The sequence below is a fragment of the Rhipicephalus sanguineus genome, chromosome 3 (genome assembly GCF_013339695.2).
Source record: "Rhipicephalus sanguineus isolate Rsan-2018 chromosome 3, BIME_Rsan_1.4, whole genome shotgun sequence".
Lineage (NCBI taxonomy): Eukaryota > Metazoa > Arthropoda > Arachnida > Ixodida > Ixodidae > Rhipicephalus > Rhipicephalus sanguineus.
In genome coordinates, this window is record NC_051178.1 from 101,738,461 (window position 1) to 101,758,439 (window position 19,979).

Consider the following 19,979-nt stretch of genomic DNA (forward strand, 5'->3'; position numbering starts at 1 on the left):
GAGACCCCAGGGCATACACCATACCATATGTGTGTGTTTTATGTTCCTATGAAATTATCCTGTCCTGCTATATAGTGTGGAAATTTTTACAATGACCGGGTTACAATCCTGAAGTAATAAGCGTTGTGTCAACAGGTTTATACGGCCAGCGAAGTATCGATTTCTGCTTCCGCGACACATAACGACCCGCGGAACTTCAATCATGTATGCATCGCGACTTCCGGGCACTCGGAAACATATGTATCCAACGAATTGGTGGATAAAAAACCTGCCAAGGACACATCCTTTTGGACTTCCGGCATATACAACAGAAAAGGAGAAATTTCAACTGGGCTTAGGGACTCGCCTTCCAATGTGTACGCTGAATGACTTTGGGCCATCACAGCCCGTGGCTAGAGCGGGGACGAAGGAAAGAAAATTTTGACAATCGACCAGAACTGATAAACACCCCTGAAAGAGGACTAACTTTATAGCTAATTGGTGTGACGCCAGGTATGGGTATAGGCCGCAGCGGATCTATAGCCCCGAAACGCCGGGCACTTAACTGTACAACCAAACCTCGTTACAACGAAGTATCGGGACCATAAATTATTTCGCTATAGCTGATATTCTTTGTGACTAGATGTAAAAATCGGCTCTTAAAAATCACCATTCTGGCTTCGGCAAAAATCTTAGATGCAAAAATGCATTAGTATGCAGTGGGCTTCAAACCCACCATAAATGGGGTAATCCTTGCCCGTCTCCTTGCTGCATTTCAAACTAAAAAAAAAACCGGAACATTGAAGGTGAAATTACAACAGAACAAAGTTCGTTTGACAAAACAGGCCTGCCTTCGCATTTATTTAGAGGATGTGATCTGTGGTTGGAAGAGGATGTGAAAATGTGGTCGTGAATTGTTTTTCGATGTTTATTTTGCTTTTTGTGCTATCTTTCGCATTTTGATCCTCTCTCGTACAAAATATTTTTTCCGTTACAAGCGGTATCGCGGCGGCTGTCGCATCATAAAAGGGACAAATGTCACTGAAATGAAGCGTGAACAACCAAATCTCGCATTTAGTTCGCTATAACCGATAATTCGCTATATCAGTGTCCATTACAACGATGTTCAACTGTACTTTGGTTGGTGTCACACTAAGCAGTTGAAGCGGTTGCAGCCTTGCAGAAGACAATTCCGCTTGTCGAAACGTTCGCTCCAGCGACACCTCGTGTTCACGAATTTTTCAATCTCGTGTCAGTCTCGGATCAACTCAGTCTCGTGTCATTCGAACATCCAAACTGTACGGTACTGCTCTCAAGCGAAAAATAATGTCTCGCACTATCCTTGTCGATCCACTGTGCAGTTCTTAGCCCGAGGGACCGTTGTGGAATGTTAAAGAGCGTGGCCAGATAGAAACTCGGGTATTCCAAGTCTCACCCTGTACGTAGGCGATGCCCAGGGCGAAGGACAAGCTCAGGGCCACCACGAAGAGGATGCAGAAGGCGCAGAAGCAGGCGTCCGAGCACGACACGAAGTACGGCGGGGAACCGGCCTGCTGCTGCTCGTCCTCGCTCACGCCGCCGGGCCCTGAGACAGCGACGACGGCGTTTCCAGCGTTCGCAACCGGCGACGAAGACCGCGCCGGCGGCGGAGCTTCCAACACGGACCGGCTGCTGGACGCAGACCCAGCGCTCCTGATATCGGCCATCGCGTACACCTGTACAAGAAGGCGTGAAGGCAAGCGCTGACAGATTGATATACTGGGGGAAATTCACAAAAACTTCTCTTTCGTAAATGCGTTTTCCAATAGGTCAGCCGGCTTCGCTAACGATAGGTCCTGCATCGTGAATGGGTGAAATATTCTCTTAACGAAAATTTTTTGCGTAAGACGTTTCTGCGGATACGGGCCCTGATCTGTTCGTTTTGGGAATAAGCATGCCCGGCCTTTCAGGAACTCGTGCGTGGTCTACACTAGGAATGAATGCAAGAAACTGTCGTTGAAAGGGGGGGAGGAGGTTTCAAATTTTGCACGTGTAAGTATATACACGCTCGCATACAAACGCACGCATAAACATACATTAAGTATGGTTGAAGCCCCCCCCCCCCCTTCTCAGAAAAAACATTTCTGGCTACGCCCCTGCAAGGAGCGTCTGTGCACATCTTCCGGATAGGCCCCCTTCCCATTTAGGCCTTACGCGGATGCCGAGAGTGTACAGTACGGTCCACTGTTAAAGGGAACACTCCAATGAGCACCTTTCATTTTGCTGGCCATCTAACAGCAAGTGAACAGGGAAACATTTTTCGCGCACTGCACGAGTCTCTCAAGAAGAGGCAGAACTGTCAACCGTCAGCAGTCTTATGTAAATCTAAGCCACTATGTTTTTGCAAGAGAGTGAAATCCAAACATGCCCTGCCAGCAAGTGTTTCCTTTAACAGTGGACCCGTCTGTACATGTACGCAGAACGCACAGCGGATGCTTCCTTTTTGAACTGCAAATGAAATACAGTGGCAGTCGCACTATACGTACATACATAGCTCGCGCTGTGTATGATTTTCTATGAAGAATATGTTTCAGATTAAGAAGGGCGAACAATGGCCGCTCAGCGGACACACACGCAATGAATCCGCCCCTCTCACGCCACGGTTACGCCCAAGCGGCACGCCAAAGTACGCACATGTACACGCATAGCTCGACTGCTTGCTTTAGGACGAAGCTGACCGATGGAATATGCGTCAAGTTGAGATCAAAACGACGCGCTTACACGAGAAGGTTTTTCGCAGCGATGTTGTTGTTGTTGTTGACCTCTCGTCATGGCACATACCCAATGGAGGGGATGATCGAGCACTGGCTTGACGCCTTCTTCGTCTTCTTGGCACGCCAAGCTCTGACCTCGCGCCCGCAAGCTCGATGCACGCGCACATTTGATGGTTGGAAATTGTTGCCACAATTCAGATACGAAAATTTGGCGGTATGGTAGTGTTTCATTTTCAATATCTTGATATTTCTCCATAAACAGCCAATCTGAAAAAAAAAGTGTACTTCAGTGACAACTTCAGTGCCTTTGTGCGTGGCGGGATTCGCTTTAGCAAGCGTGCAGCTGCATCCTAGCTGGACGTCGACAGTTTGAGTTCTGACACCTCTTTAAGTCCGGCCAACGGCTACCCTGGTTCCTTTGTACTCTTTTTGGGTGCGACTGGCGAACAGAAGGAAGTGGGGAAGTGTACAATAGAACGCAAGAACGCACGGACCCACCGACTAAGGATCCCATGCACTGAAGCTCTCAAATGAAGAAATTTAGTGCCTGGGACCGTTAGGTCTCTATGTTCTTGCGTTCTTTTGTGCTCTCTCCGCTTTCTTCTGTTCGCCAGCGACACCCACGGAGTCTACAGTAGAACGCAAGAGCTTGCGTACGCATGCCGCTCGGGAGCCCCGACACTAAAACTCTGCAGTGGAGAGTTTTAGTACCGGTGTCCCAAAGCGGCTTGCGTACGCGCGCTTTTGCGTTCCTTTGCACCCCAAGTCGCACCCACGGAGAATACAAAGGAAGGCAAGGGCTCTCGTACGCAAGCCGCTTTGGGGCCCTGGCAGTAGCGTAGCCAGAATTCTTTTTAGGGAAGGGGGTATATGTTTGCTCGTATATATATACACATGCAAAATTCAAAATTTCTGGGGGGGGGGGGGTGCCGAAACACCCCTCAAACTGTCCTCTCCCCCGGCTGCGCCAGTGGGCCCAGGCGCTAAAACTCTCCAATCAGTCGTTGTCACGCATTAAACATGGGGACCACAAACGCAGATTGCGCACACGATTTTCTGCGCGAGATTTTATAGCAAAGCTCTACATGGGTAGGCGAAACCAAAATGCGTCAGTCCCATGTACGCAAAAGCTCCTAACGCGCACATGCTGCACCGTTGGGCAAGCCACACAATACTCATGGTCCACTAAAAATGAAGGAAACACACGGCCGACAAATAGCAATCGGCGTTTCTGGGCCGACGTAACGATGTAATTAAGAAATACTTTAATGAACCACCAGTTATCATGCGGAGTGCCTGGGCGGGGATCCTTCTTTTTTCAGGATTCTATAGTTTTGGTTCAGGAAGCTTATAATAAAAAGGGGGGGGGGGTCCTTAAAACGCGTATGTTAATAAACAACACTAATTTGCAAAAGAAGCCTCGCGGGCACGTTATATTGACCGCAACCCCCACCAATCGCGACCGTGGACACCGAGCCTTTGTTTCACCGGCATAGCTCGATGACGACTCAACAAGCATCTCGGTTAACCACTGGCAGGTGTGGCGAGAATCGACCATCACACCATCACCTGGGGCAAACTTTGACACAGGTGCACGTGATCACTAGCGGCACGCAATCATCGCCTACAGCATGAAACCACCTTTTCAGGCTCCATGGAGGGCAGTTGTCGAAACAACTAGCCACACCGCATCGAAACTCAGTTTCGGGCTTCGCCGCATCAGCCCTGGCGGGGTTAGCGAGACTTCCCCCAGACGCTCACATCCTTCAGAAAGCCTGGGCGCCAAAGGCCAGGGTCAGCGTCTGTACCCGTTTGATAACCGGTTGGGTCACCGGCGGTGGTCTTCGAACCTGCCACCTTCCGCAGCCGAAGTGGACGCCCTAACTACTAGACCACGGCTGCGGTGATCGGCCAAGCACCTATCGTCGCTTTTGACACCTTGCATGTGACGTCACGGGCGCAGTTTATCAGCGCAATGGTACGCCAGCGTGACGGTTTTGATGACGTCACGGTAGCATAGTCTCGTGGCAGTTATCCATGCTTCAGTGTAATAACGACACAGCTGCAACGTTTTTTGGCCTCTGCGCATGAATAGCGCACGAAACAACCTGCTTGTGGTTTCCGTTTCAAGGTTACTGGTGTGGCCAAGGAACTGCGGGGTTAAACCCCCCTTCCCTCCCCGAAATTTTCCACATTTTCATGTCTGTACACACGCGCACACATACAAACGCGCGTACGACCATACGCAAAGTATGGTTTAAACATCCCCCACCCCCTCAAAAAAAAAAAAAAAATCTTGCGGCGCTACCCTGGACACTGTGAAATTTCACCGTGTTGTCAAATTTCGCTATTGGTCAACTTTGATTGGCCCAGAGGGCTTCTACGGCATCTTTAATTAGCTTAAAATGCTGCCGCTGCAAATTTTGACAATATGGCGGAATTCGAGAGTGTGCAGAATAGCACCCCAGGGCTGCTGTTCATCCAAGAATAACATAGCACCCCAGGATAACACCCTAGCTGCGCATCTGGTTTCAGGTTTCAGTTTCCGCTTTGGGGTTTCTGTTGGCGGCTGCTTTGCGCCAAATTGGCTACTTTTACGGCCACGCCTGGCGACGAAACTTCAGGTTGGCTCTATGGCTGTTTTCTGGCTACATTGAATTTCCGTTTCGGTGCATTTAGTTGCCAATTTTCTTACTATTTCGAGATAAAAAGCAAGTAAGCTCAAAGGCTACCCATTGTTGCCTGTACCTTTCTTTTCTGTCGTGCCAGCCGAAGCGCGCGCATGTCCTGCATTGTTAGTTTTGTCCACCCTGACCTTATTGTTTTGCACTGCCTCCGTGATCGGCCCAGCAGTGATGTCATGTGATGAAGTCACAGTGACGCAGTGGCATAGGCATAGTTTTTGTTCGGGGGGGGGGGGGGGAGGCACCGCCTTGACCTTGATCTCAAGTGGGGGCCGGGAAGTCAGATGTAGTCGAGTGTCATATTGTGCTCTTTATGCCACGGCAAAAAAAAAAAGAAATGGGGGGGGGGGGGGGGCACGGGCCCGGTGTGCCATCCCCTGGCTACGGCACTGCAGTGACGTAATAATGACGTCATAAATTTTGGTGAATTGTGACGTAATGATGACGTCATTAGGGACGTCATTGCTTGATTATTTTTGCATGACTCGTGTTGACGCCGCTGACAGGGCACGCCGGTCAATTTTCGCGTTTGACGAGGCATCTAATGCTTTCGCCTTAGAAAGGAGGCGAAGCCATGGCTGCACTCATGAGGTGTACAAACGCGCTGTAGTAAGCAAGTACCCTACTCACGGTTTGAAACGCGAAACTTAAGCGCTAAGTGATTCACGTACTTTCGATCCCAACGTCAGTTCGTGTATTATATCGGCGTATTTTTTACTCCAATACTTACATCAGAGCCAACTTAACTTTAGCGGTCGGTTTTGCAGCAACATGACGCGGATGTCACGACAAATTACTCGTAGTAGTCGTTATACTAATAAAAACGCTTTTCAACCATCGATCCTTTGAACGTCTCATGGGAGCACTTTATAGTCTCTCTGTGTCCTTTGCAAATGTGTGTTCAGGTTGGCGAAGTACCCCCTTCGATTCTGCGATCTCAATACGCGCACCTACCTTGCTGCACACGTTGACTCTGTGGCTGATAATGATGATGATGAATAACATTCGAGCCCTTGGTAACTGAGCCTCTCGTATTTTTGAGCCCTCTGAGCAGCGTCGAGGCTCTGGCGCTTGTTGTTCTGTGTTCGTCGTTCCTCGCCGAATCCAGCAGCTTTTTGTAGTTTTGCGCAAGGAAAGTTAATTCATCACGTTTAACTACTCATCCTATTCTCAGGTTCCCCTCAAGTGGTATATAACACTTAACTGCTACAGACTCGACCGTGTCCGAAAGAAAATAAGCCTCGCAATGGATGCCGAAGTGAAGATTAGGCAATGACGTGCAGCTCACAAACGGCCTGCCTTTGGTCCTCGGCTTTGACAACGAAATCGTGATTGGAATGCGACATCAGAATGCGACTTCCGCCATTATCGTCAAAAACTTGCATGGCCACAAACCTACACATTAATCTTTCTTGGACCAGTTGGAATAGCATTTCCATAGAAAACGATATCTTCAATAGCGCGAACCGCCGGACAACAGGACCGAGACGGAGTGAGAACTGCAGAGTCCGTCTCTGTTCTGTTGTGGTTCGCGCTGTTTATTGGTTTCTAAGGACAAGCACCAACCGGCCCATATAACCACTCTAGCGGAATAGCATACTGTATTGTTGGACGCGCTTGAAAAACAAGGACACAGTGAGGCACACAGAAAACCGGAAACGGAAGCGCACGTTACGCAATAACGGGACAGGTCCGACGGAGTAAAAATGCGGTTGATTTCGTGCACTGGGGGAAGTGTCACCCCCCTGCCCGGCGTTAGAGGCATTGTCGGAAAGTGAAAAATCCGGACGAATGGAAAGAATACGATATATGCATAATAATAATATCTGGGGTTTTACGTCCCAAAACCACGATATGATTATGAGAGACGCCGTAGTGGAGGGCTCCGGAAATTTCGACCATCTGGTGTTCTTTAACGTGCATCTAAACCTAAGTACACGGGCCTCTACCATTTCGCCTCCATCGAAATGCGACCACCGCGGCCGGGATAGAACTAAGGGATGTATGCAGTTGCTCTCAACGTGAAAGCTGAAGGAAGTGCGGTGCAGTGATTCGCCTGCCCTTCAGCAATGCTCGCGTTCACGGGCAAGCGCGCGCTGGCTTTCCAAACGTGCAACCTGCCCGGCGTCCGTAGCTGGAAACAAAACCTTTAATTGTGATGCAGTGGCGCCCTCTACCCTCCTGCTCACCTTTACATCACTCCTCGCTTCACTTCCCTTTTCCACCCCTCGCTATACTGTATACTATACTCGATTATGCTATGCTTTACCCTCCCCTCCTTCTTTGCCTCACCCTCACATCAAGCCTCCTCGCCCCCACTTCTCTTTGCCATCCATTGCTATCTATACTAGACATGGCTATGCTATACACTATGCTCGATATGCTATGTTTTATCTTCTTCCATCCTCATTCCCATCGTCCTCACCCTTATTTTTGTTTCCCGTCCCGTTGCCGCACATGGCTATGCTATAGACGGCTATGCATACATGGTTTTGCCTGCGCGACACCATACATGGCTATGCTATGCTATACCTTCTTCCTTCCTCCTTTCCCCCTCCTCACCCTCACTTTTCTTTCCCACCCCCTTGCTATACATGAATAGGCTATACGCTCGCTCGGGCGTCCTAATAAGGTCACGGAATCGGACACTAGAGTCACTGGAAAAATTTCAGAGTATCGCATCTGTTTTCCGCGCGCCGCCACCGACGCGATTGGCTTACTCGCATCACGTGATCTTTCGCCGCCATATCCCTTCCAAGCGCTTTGGGTGCAGGCGCGTTCAATGCAGAGCGTGGCCGGACATTTAGCAGTACCACGGTCCCCGGAAGTAATTCGCCGCTTTTTTAAACGCGTCATGCAGACAGGGGCGTAAGCAGACATTTTTTCCGGGGGAGGGGGGGGGGGGGCACCTCCTCGATCTGAAATGGGGGCCTGGCAGGCAGATATGGTCGATTGTCATTTCGTGCTATGTATGCCACGGGAAAAAAATTTCGGGCGGGGGGGGGGGGTACGGGCCCGGTGTGCCACCTCCTGGCTACGCCACTGCATGCAGATGCCAGAAGAGAGTAGCTCACCATCAATCGAACGTTACTGATGAGCTACTCTGGGAATCTCGTTTGCCGTGTGGGAAAAATTAATGTCAAAAAGCGCCGTTCTACGTGGCTGCATAGTTGCCCTGAACGAATTCGCTCCCCTCGAATAACACTCCTTGCTGCAGTGAACTGCACTAACTTTGCTGGAAAAGATCTTATGCGACAGGATACTTCACCTTTTCGGTTCGCCATAGTCAGCGATATTGAAAACTACGCATCTTTCTATTTGCTCGGCTGTTTATATCTCGATATGTTGAACAGCTTACGCATGCTATCCGAGTTATAAGCGTGCCACTCACGAGAGCGAAATCGAAGATTTATTAAAGTAATAACTGTTTACTGGTATACCTTGAAGACAACTGTGGCATGATCTTTGGCATTGCACAAAACAGAAGCGTGGAACTCTGTTAATAAACTTGGTATAAGGCAACGTTATCAAGCGTATTTTTAAATTTGTTGCAAAAAATGCTGCTAATGCTGCATTGCGCCGAGCGTACCCTTAAAATACTGTATAGTTGGTGAGAAATGGTCACAGCAAAAAAAAAAAAAAAAAAAGCAGGTCCCACGTATTGAGGGAGTCGATTTTATGCGAGCCCTAGGTCTATATACATACTGTGTTGCAGTAGCATGCGCTTTAAAAATTCCTGGATGCGCTATTTCTGATCAAAAGAACATAAAGCACCGTGCCGAGGAAGTTTTAATAAGAGCGCATTATGAAAAAAAAAAAGTGCAGCAGTGCAGAAACCGAACCCCAGCTGTTTACGCGCTGGCAACGCCAAAAAAAGAAGTGTTTGTCGGAACAGAGCAAAATATTTGCAAATTCATTGCAACATTGAGAATATTAAGGAGACAAGAAATAGGAAATGAAATAATTAAGTAGTGATGTCAATCATTTTTGATGGCCTTCTACGTATCGCAAGATAAGATGCACCTTACCTACCACACGCCGATTCGCCCGTGCGCTCGGCTGCTGGCGTTCCGAATCAAGACGTCGTGCACAACTTCCAATTACCGTACACACACAACTTCTATTACACATATCAACCAGTTGAACAGCTAGCACGGTGCGCAAGCAAGCTATGCGTCCGCGATCAGTCGAAGGAGGCAATGTTGAATGTTCTCGATGTTGTCGTTCTCGAGTGCAGTGAACCTGAACACCGACTGCAAAGCTAGCGCAAAGAGTCAAGATTCACCAAATGCCGAATTAAATGTCATGTCGCACGATGTCACTGCGTTAATGCAACTATGTTTAGAGCCCCGGTCCTAGCGAACACGCCCGAGCGTGACACGAAAAGAGACTGATGAAGCCATGAAGAGAGTTCGCGAGCACATGGCAACATTCGCCGTACGTTTCATTAGTTACACCGCTAACCGCGCAGTCGATCCATACCTGTCGATGACTCGAAATCACTTCTAATATCCTCTTGAAGAAACACACACACATAATGCCGTTCTGCCGAGCGTAACACGGCACTGAGGCTAAAAGATCGGTCACTTCTCAACACACGCTAGCAACGCGCCGGACGGCCTGGAAGGGACATGGCCGCCGCCACCCAATGTTGCCCGCGTGCAGCCTACCTTTGCGGTACTCTGATTTTCCAGTGACTCTATCGGACACAGCACTGACGCGCCCTCTGTCGTGAGAGTCCGCTAGCGGAAAACGAAAAACGCGCGCGTCGCGCCCTCCGACGAAGGTCGCCGGTTCAAGGTCATTAGGCGCCGATTTGCCGTTCACGCTTCACGCCCAAATGGGTGTGTTTCTTGTGTGTCCTCACCGCGGCTCCATATTTTTCGGTAAATTAACAAGAAAAACGTCGTCAGATACAGGAAAATTACCTGCGCGATATATCTTGTGGAAAACGAAATTTTTGATAACGTGAACTCGATGGGTTAGGCATAATTTTTAAGGTGGAAGCCTTAGATCTCTCATCAAACGCGAAAATTGACCGTAGGCGTCTTGCGTCGGCGGCGTCAACATGAATGATGCAAAAACATGACGGCGGCGACGGCGACGGCGACGGCAAAATCCAGCCGAGACTGTCCATATAATTGCTATCGCAATAAAAGCATCGTTATACGTGATGACGTCACCACATGACGTTTCATGATGTCGCAGATCGCCAAATTAGTGACGTCATGATGGCATCACATGACCATGCATCATCACATGACATCGTCGCTTTGCACAGCCTCCGTGATCGGCCCACCGATCACGGGTACAGTGCAAAACCAGGTGAGGAGCAGAAAGCGTGCAATGCCTCCGATCCTGGAGGCAGTGCAAAATTCTGCTCCGACGCTTCCAACCCCACCGGGCCACTAGAAACTTTGAAAATTCCTTATCCTTGTTCTTGCAGGATGCGTACCCACTGTTCCAGTTTGGCGCGACACATTTCCGCCGCATCATTAAGGAGCACTGGTGGAAGTCTGCAAAGTGCTCTTTGTTCACGGAGCAATACTTCTTTCTCCGCGCACAGATCGAGATGTCAGCGCCGCCGCCGCAACGCGGACGCCACTGAGCGCGCTAAAGAGACAGAAAGCCTGCAAATCGCGAAGGAATTTGTGACAGCTTGCTCGCCCGTTTGGGAACTTTCCCTCCCAAGGCCACTTACGCACGCGTGCGCACAACTTGCGAGCGAGGAGCGAGGGGCCCATGCATGTGCCAGACGTCGTCTGTTCAAGGGCCACAACTAGCAGCTCGTTTCAAGATACGGTCTATAATTCGGACAATATCTATTAGTAACTGCAGCTAAAACATCTGTCACATCTGCCCATTGATGTTACAGACAGAAATCTGAGAAATGTTACAATGTACGAGGCGGTATCACAATTTTTATGCGTCGGGTCCATAGAAGAGCATGTAAACGATGGCAACACGCCGCAAGCGTCATCTGTCGTGCTGCGGCGAAACCCGAATTTCCTCCGTGACAATATCGCACCACCCTCGCACGCTGCCGAGGCTTTCGAGACGAGCCAAACATTATAGCGCAGCACGTGGCCTTGGATTTACAATAAATTCGCCAAGTCAGCTAAAAAGCGCTTCCTCTTCTCTCGACAAAAATGATGCTTACGGTGTCACAGGCAGGTTCCACGCCATCGGCTGATTTGAACATGGCGCGCTCGGTAGTTACTGCGGCCGCCACTCGCCCGCCCGCCCGCCCGCGCGCTCTATTGCACTGAATGTACGCCACGCGTTCGAAGAAAAAAAAAAAAGAAGAAAATGTGCTCAATTAGGTCAGGCGGTGCGCATGACGTATCTTATTCCCCCGTGCTATCCCCCCCCCTCCCTGCTTAGCTTCCAGCGCTTTCGTCGGGGCGAGAGAAGAAAGCAATTACAGCGTGCGACAAATCTTTGTAACTCCGCTCGTACTGGACGGATTCTAAAAAAATTGCGGCGTTCTATTCGTGAGGCAATAAGTTCCTTTAGTGAAGCCATTCCATGGCTACTTGGAAAAGTGTTGCAGGGCCCCTTTAAGAAAGCGCAGCTTGCACTGGTGGCGCGATTCTGGAACCAACAACGGAGCTAAGTATTTGCTAGTGATGCCAGGCTTTTTGCTAGATACACTGTTTGCTAGTAGTACTAAGTATGGTTAGGCTTCGCTATCGTTCTCCGGTTTTGGTCGGTTCCCCACACTATTCACATGTAACGTGGTTATGGGGGGAACATATGTCACGTGACTACATGTTACGTGGTCTTTGGCGGGGACATGCTACATCACCAGCTGCTACGTGATTTTAATCGCGTGACTAACTGTTATGGGATGTTACGCGATTCTGGTCACGTGACTAGCTGTTACGTGTTTTAGACAGGGATATGTCACGTGACTAAGTCATGGGACTAGTTTTACGTGGTTTATGGCGGGAACATGTCACATGAATAGCTGACACGTGATGCTACGTGATCTTAGTCACGTCGTGACTTTAGTCACGTCACTACTTGTAGCTTTATGTTAAGAGATTTTAGTCATGTGACGAGTTGTTATGTGGTACGTTACGTGATTTTAGACACGTGACTAGCTGTTACGGTTTTGGCGGAACATGTCACCTGACTAGCTGCTACGTGATGTTGAGTCATGTGACTAGTTGTTATGTGGTTTATGGTGGGAACGTGTCTCGGAAATAGATTTCACGTGATGCTACGTGATGTTACGAGATTTTAGTCCCTTGAGTTTGGGTCGCGTGACTAGCATCTGCGTTTTCTTGGAACATGTCACATGACTAGCTGTTACGCGATTTTGATCACGTGAGTAGTTGTCACGCGGTTTTAGTCACGTAACTAGCTGTTACGTAGTTTTAGTCACATAACTAGTTGTTACGTGATCTTACGTGATTTTTAGTCCCGTGACTAGATGTTACGCCACGTTAAGTGACTAGTCATGTGACTATTACGTGATTTTTAGTCACATGCGTAGTTGTTCGATGATGTCTCGGGATTTTAGTCCCGTTAGTTACGTAATGTTACGCGATTTTAGTCACATGAATCCCGCCTCGTGAAGAATTTTTTTTAGGCAAGAATTTCTCTCTTTCTGTCCCTGTTTGTTTCTCTCTTTTTCTAGCTCTCTCTCTCTCTCTCTGTACTCGTTCTCTCACCAACAGGGGCGTAGCCAGAAAATTTTTTTTTCGGGGGGGGGGGGGGGGGTTCCACCCACCTGGTTCTATAAACGTTGGTTCCACCATAGGAGTTATTTGCTCGGAGGATTTCATGAAAGACGGACGTGTCCCGCGATGCCCTGTTCGCCCGCTCAGGACGTACTCGTGCCCCTCGCCGTAGACGCCCCGTGACGGTTGCCTCGTCCGCCATGCCGTGCGCCTCTCAACGACTGGGGCTTCGCCGCTCCGTCGCCGACGTGCATCGTGCCTCTTGCCGATCGTGGTCCCGTCCCATGAACTCTTGTGCCCGGCTCCCAACCCATCTTTCCTATCTCTTTCTTCTCCGTCTGCTGTGCCCTTACTACTATCCTTCTCTCTACTTTTCTTTTTATCCCCATCCCCCCACCCCTATAAGGCATTGCGCCGTGTCGCCTCAAGGCAGGCAGAAATTAGGTGCCTTTTTCCTTTCCTCAATAACCACTGAAGAAGAAAGAACCATACTTTAGGTATGTTTGTGCGTGTGTTTGTATGTGTGTGTGTATATATAGGCAAGCAAAATCGAAAAATTTCGGGGGGGAGGGGTTGAACCCCCCCAACCCTGGCTACGCCCCTGCTCACCAATCAGGGTTATTACAGGCCACGCCGAAGCGGTGAGTAGTGGGATTTGTCCACATTCTCTGGTACGTACATATACTCGTTCAAGATGATGATAGTTTTGTGGCGGGGTCGACATTTTACGGCCGGCTTAGACAGACAGACAGACAGACAGACAGACAGACAGACAGACAGACAGACAGACAGACAGACAGACAGACAGACAGACAGACAGACAGACAGACAGACAGACAGACAGACAGACAACGAACTTTATTGGATCCTGAGGAGTTACTGACAGGACCCCCTAACGGGAGGCCGTTGTAACCATAGAGTTTCCTAAAATGACCTAGAGGGAACTCTGGCGCTGCGATCGTTCAGCCACCATGGGAATGATGGGTAGTACACGGTTTTGCCTAGTCTTCGTGCTTGTGGGCTTCGAACGCACTTGTGGCTTTGTTTATTGCTATGTTTTGGTTTTCTTTCGGATAAAAGAATGGATCGTTGTGAACTTCGTGACCAGATTTGAATCGGTGAGCCTAAAGAAGTTAAAAGTGGTGAAGTGAAACTGCTGATTTTTGCTGAACTTCGTTTTGCGACAAAGCGGATGCAGGCAACGCGGAGCCAAACAGAGCCGAAAGAACGAAGTTTAGACAAATCCGTGTACTACCCATGATTCCCATGCTGGCTGAAGCGCGATGCATTGCAGCTCCCATAGACACTAGCGCCAGAGTTCCCTCTAGTAAGTATCCCCTTCAGATGCAAATTATGATGCACTATCTGCAAATGCATCAAATTCGCATGGCATGATTCTAAGGCACTTAGTATTACATTCCAAGAAAAAAAATGAAGGAATGTGTTGTTTTGTGTGAGTTTCAATAATTAACGTTAATTAGTGTGTAATTAAATATCTAATTCTTCTGCCATCAGTCAGCTTCAATCCTTGCATAAAATAAATCAAATATAAGGCCAAAAATGCATGCACAGTTTGCTTTTTGGTTGTATTCGTTTCGAGCAAAGAAAAAAAAATACTCTTGACGTTGGTCCTGGAACGCGGCACGTCAAACGGTCGTCGAACATGGTAGTGTCTCCAGCAAAGTGATCCTCTGCAGCAATACGCAGCACAATGAAGTTAAATGACCACTAGTTGTCCACTCAGGAAGCCTGCACGAATGTGCACACTGCATTTCAAGCCGTTTCAAGAAACATGCAGTGCGTGACGCGCCTCCAAAGTTTATGTGTACACATGGCTGCTGAAGGGGGTATTGTAGGAAACTCTATGGTTGTAACCGCTGGCCGCACCCACGTAGAGGACAGAACGCTGTGACGCTCCGCCCTTTCCTGGGCCTTCTGGAAAAACCCGGCTTAAACAGCTTCGCTGTTATAACTTTGTAGGTGGAATATTTGGTTTTGTTAAAAGTTACAATGGAATACCGCTTACGTCCCGGTAAAGTAACAGAAACATCAAAGACCATATATACGTCCTTCCCTGTACTCATTTTTTTTTTACCTGGTGTGTAGAAAGGATTTAAATATATAGAAAGCAGAGGGGGGGGGGGGGCAGTGGGGGGTTCCTTCGAAATGTATGTGCATGTGCACTTATTTCTCCTGAAAATCTGCAAAGGGAAATGGAATACTTGTTCGCTGCCTTCCTAACAACTTTTTCTGTAGTACGGTGGACATAGATGACTATATAGATAATTATGACAGTAATTAAAGAAATTGAATTAATGAACTTTTAATTAGTGGAGACAGGTGGTCGAGTCAAATGGGAGAATTGAAGTCCTTCCTGCCAAGAGCGCCACTGCCGCTTCAAGATTTAGAAAAAGCCGCCTCTTGTAATTATTGCGAAGTAATTCAACCAAATTAACCGGTGAAACCGAAACCGAAGCATCGATGAGCGCAACTATACAGACAACCAGAATGATGTGATGTTCACGACGACTGCAGTGGCGTTAGTTCTTCGGCATTCGTTAGCATACGTGCTATAATCCAAAACACAGTCCACACAGTCCCACGATACGAAGTCGTTCGATGGTTGATTTATAATGATGCTCGCTCATCCGAAACATCTCGGAAAAATATGGGATGTCGTGCTCTTATCAGCCTGCTAAAATTATCAGCGGGCGATTTTTGGAAATCTCAAAGCGCCAATAGGCCTTTCCTGCGAAGAGTAGGAAGGGCTCCAATTCTTCCATTTGACCCAACTGTCTCCTTCACTAATTAATTAATATCTTTAATTCCTGCCATAATTGATGTCTCTAGTCATCTTTAAGATGTCTGCCGCCACAGAAAAAGTAATTATGAAGACAGCGAGCAAATATCGTATTTTCCTTATTTTTGAGGATTTTCGGACATGTTTCTTGAAACACCCTGTGTATACATAAAACAGAAAATTCTCAAGGAGGAGGGCTATCTTTTTGACTCGCCAGTGCAAACTTTCGCTCACCATACACGTCTTTCAGCACCTTACGATAAGGCTTGTCTTGGCCATGTCTTGGTTCTTCAAAAAATGCACATGTCTGACCCAGGCTAACATTTTTTCTTGCATCCATTTGACAACACACACAACGTCAAATGGTGGCTGCATGTATACAGGCTATACATGCACTGAAGTACACAGGCAGCACATCACTGTTTACGAGACTGGTTGAGGGATCACTGAACTGCTTTCGTTTCATAACCTCACTAAGAAAGGCAGAAAACAAGAGCAAGCAAACACAGGGAGGGTAACTACGGATACCTATGGGTGGCTGTCCTAGGTTGGGAAAAGGGGCATATAATCTGTAGAGATTATTAGGAAGAGGAAAGGAAAGGGAATGCACCGCCATAGTGGGAAAAAAATATTTGCAGGAAGACTGATCCATTCGGCAGATGAAAAAAGGGAATAGTCTGTGACAATGAACAACAATCATGCAATTTGTGAGTTGTGGGCGCTGTGTCAGTGTGTAAGCTGGTCAAAGTACACTGCATTACCTTGAGGTCTAGTTGCGTGAGCTCTGATTAGGTCTCGTGTGCTGTAGTGCCAGTGGGTGATATATATTGAGGTAGCAGAAAACGTATCTTGGGGCAGCAAAAATTTGTAGCCAAACAGATGGCAAACCGGTAATTAGCCATCCTGTCGGGCTATGTTGGCGAGAATAAATTACGGCTAACAAGCGCTCCAGATGCAGTAGTCAATATACATCCACATACATTACCACCAGCTTTAGGGGCCAGGCCAACTCACTACTGATGATGTTTGCACTAATATGCGTTGACATTTTAGTAATTATGTGGCTGCTGTCATGCACGCCACTACACAGGGTAGCGTCACATCGAGTAACTATTCCTAGGTATCCTACAAAAAGCAGTGATGTGTTCCTGTCTGAAGTATATGAGTACTAAATATAGATAAATGTACTATACAGAATATAATCTGAACATAAAATATAAATGCTGCTTACCAAACATTACTGCAAACAATGTATAACTATAGAAATTCTGTGAATGTAGAGATGACACATGAAGACAGTGACAGCTTGAAAAGCAATAGATTTCTTCATTTAGAACATAAATATGTACACATACATACGGCAAAGAGTGATCACACATACACACAATGATGGTCAAATAAAGTCAGCATCGGTCAAAGTAGCTCACAGCACAGAGAGCCGTTCGTTCAGCCACGCGTTTGGCACTTCAGTACAAACCATACGAGACGCAGCATACCACACAGTACACATAAGCACAAAAAAAAAGACTGAAATATGAGAAAGAACAAATGAACAGGTTAACAGTGCCAACGACGTATAGCTAAAACGTTAGTAGTCACAACCATCATCAGTCCAGTCAACACGCATACGTATATACTTCTTTTCGTGACACTTCAAGCTTCTAGAGAACACCTAGCATTGCCCGTGCAAACAAACAAAAATAAATGTACTCAGTGACTTTTATTTTTCCCGCTAGCCCTCACTTGTGTATTTTTGCCAAAGCCAAAGTAAACACCGAGCTGCTTTTTTAAATACACACAAAACAAAACATGAGCATTCACGCCTGTGCACACAAAGAAACCAAACATTTACAACAGCTTAAAAGTTGCAGTTACAACAATAATAACACACTGCTAACTTTAAATGCTTACTAAACCTATGCGAAGAATGAAGGTACTCTAGCGTGAAAGATGTTGCAAGTCCTAATAAATAGCGCGTCGAACACATATGCTGCCTAAAATATGGTTGATTTACAGCATCAACCATGCACGCGATAATAACATAAGGCAGAATTTGCCCTTATTACGAGCACGAAAATGAGTAGAAAACTGTAATTAGAGAGGATATTACAAAATCAGTGACAGTGCTTTAGATTAATAAATAATCAAAATGTGGACTACACAACTAAGTGGCTAGATGCAGTGCTACTTTGAACACATCTGTTTGCTGCCAGCATAAGTTAAGTCAATTAGAAAATGCCAACGCTGACACAATGCATGAGACTGCCAACATATTAGAAAAAATGGGAGCAAGAAAAAAAAGCAATACCTTCACAGTGTTTCTGGAAAAACTGAAGTAATAGAAGTCAAAATATTGACAAAGAAAAATATCCAATGGGGACAAACAGTGGTTAACAATACCGCTTATTTACTTCTCCAGGAATGTGACTAAACAAACGAAAATACAGTCGAAATAATACGATGCTAAGCACAGCAATAAATAGTAATAACAGTTGAACCTAATTATAACTGAAGTCATGTGAAAATACCTTCTATTGACATCTGTTATAAGCATATACAGCAATATGTGTAATGTTCATTACACGTTGATATCAGCAAAAAACAATTCATATTTACTTTGTTACGTCCAATAATTCATTACATGCTTGTTCGCTACATTGGAGTTCAACTGTAGTTGCATATTACATCACTGGGAAGGCTGTCCTATGCAAAAAAACTAAAATGTAGAAAATATGCCTAGCATGTGAAGTTGTGTGCAGTGTTCTGTGCGAAATGTGGACGCAAACGTGCGTGAACAAAGGAAGCATACGTGAATTAATTTATTCACCGGATGCGTTAAAAGCTATCTTACCGTGACAGCACGAGTTTAAAAACAAAAATTTGCACCTACATGATGCATTATCAAGTAAAAATCTCCGAAAATTCAGCAAAAACTGTGACCTCTTTTACAAAATGCTATGTGGCTAAAGGAAGCCAATGCATCAATGAACACTTATTTCATTACTGATAAAAATGAGTACCGTTTGGGCCGCATTGAAATGAAAAGTCTGAACACATTACAAGCACGTTTTGGGCAAAGAGACAGGCACAGATGAGATGCATGACATGCCTGTCGAGGCAATGAAATGTTATGTACGAACGTCACATTCCAAAAATGTGAAGAATTTTACTGTCAACATGCCTTCTACCTTCGCTTAACTTCTTTTTTAACATTAGAACAGGCGAATTGTTTTTTTTTTTTGTTGAAACGATACGAATAACAGGCATTTGAACCCTATTTTGTCATACTGGCAGAATTGAGTGCATTGTAACTGATAGAAGCAGACCTTCCGATAAGCACTAAAATAGTGCATTATTACATGAACTGAGTCAGATATGTACTTTAGTTGGTGACATTTTGTATAAACTATTGTTGTTCTGGATGAAAAAGAACAGCTCGGTCAGGTTCATTGATCAGTTGCAGACAAGCATGGTGGCCAAACTTTCATGTGCCCATTGTAGAGCACCAAAGACGCATAGATTAGATTAGCAAGTGATGATCGAGTAGTGGCTGAGTAGATTATTCCGCTAAACCACGACAGTGAAAGAAGTGTGCCGTCAAACGGTGCTGCCATTTAGACGCTATGCTCGTTGTTGACAATGTTCCACTTGCAACACAAAGTTCCAACACAGGAAGGTGACACGGTCTTGTCACATTCGGTTACGGTGTACTACTGCACACTATGATTCAGTGTACTCTTCCTGATAAATCAGTACAAGTAAATAGAAACCAGTAACAGTAAGCTTGAAAGGTGCTTGAAACCTTCGTGTAGTGCCTAGTCTAGCACGAGGGTTCCCGAAGCTGAGCTGGCTGGTTTACGTTCATTGAAGTAAGACAGCGCTGACAACAGGATGTGCTAGTGGACCAGGCAATAAACCAACTACCGATTAATAGTCGTCGTATCGTCTCTTCTGTTCACTTGTCCCATCATCCGAGCTGTTTTGCTGTAATAAGCCTAGCTTAGAGTGCAGACGAAAACACAGTGATGAGGCTGCCCTAATGTAAATAAATGCTGCATTAGGTGAAGAGCGCACA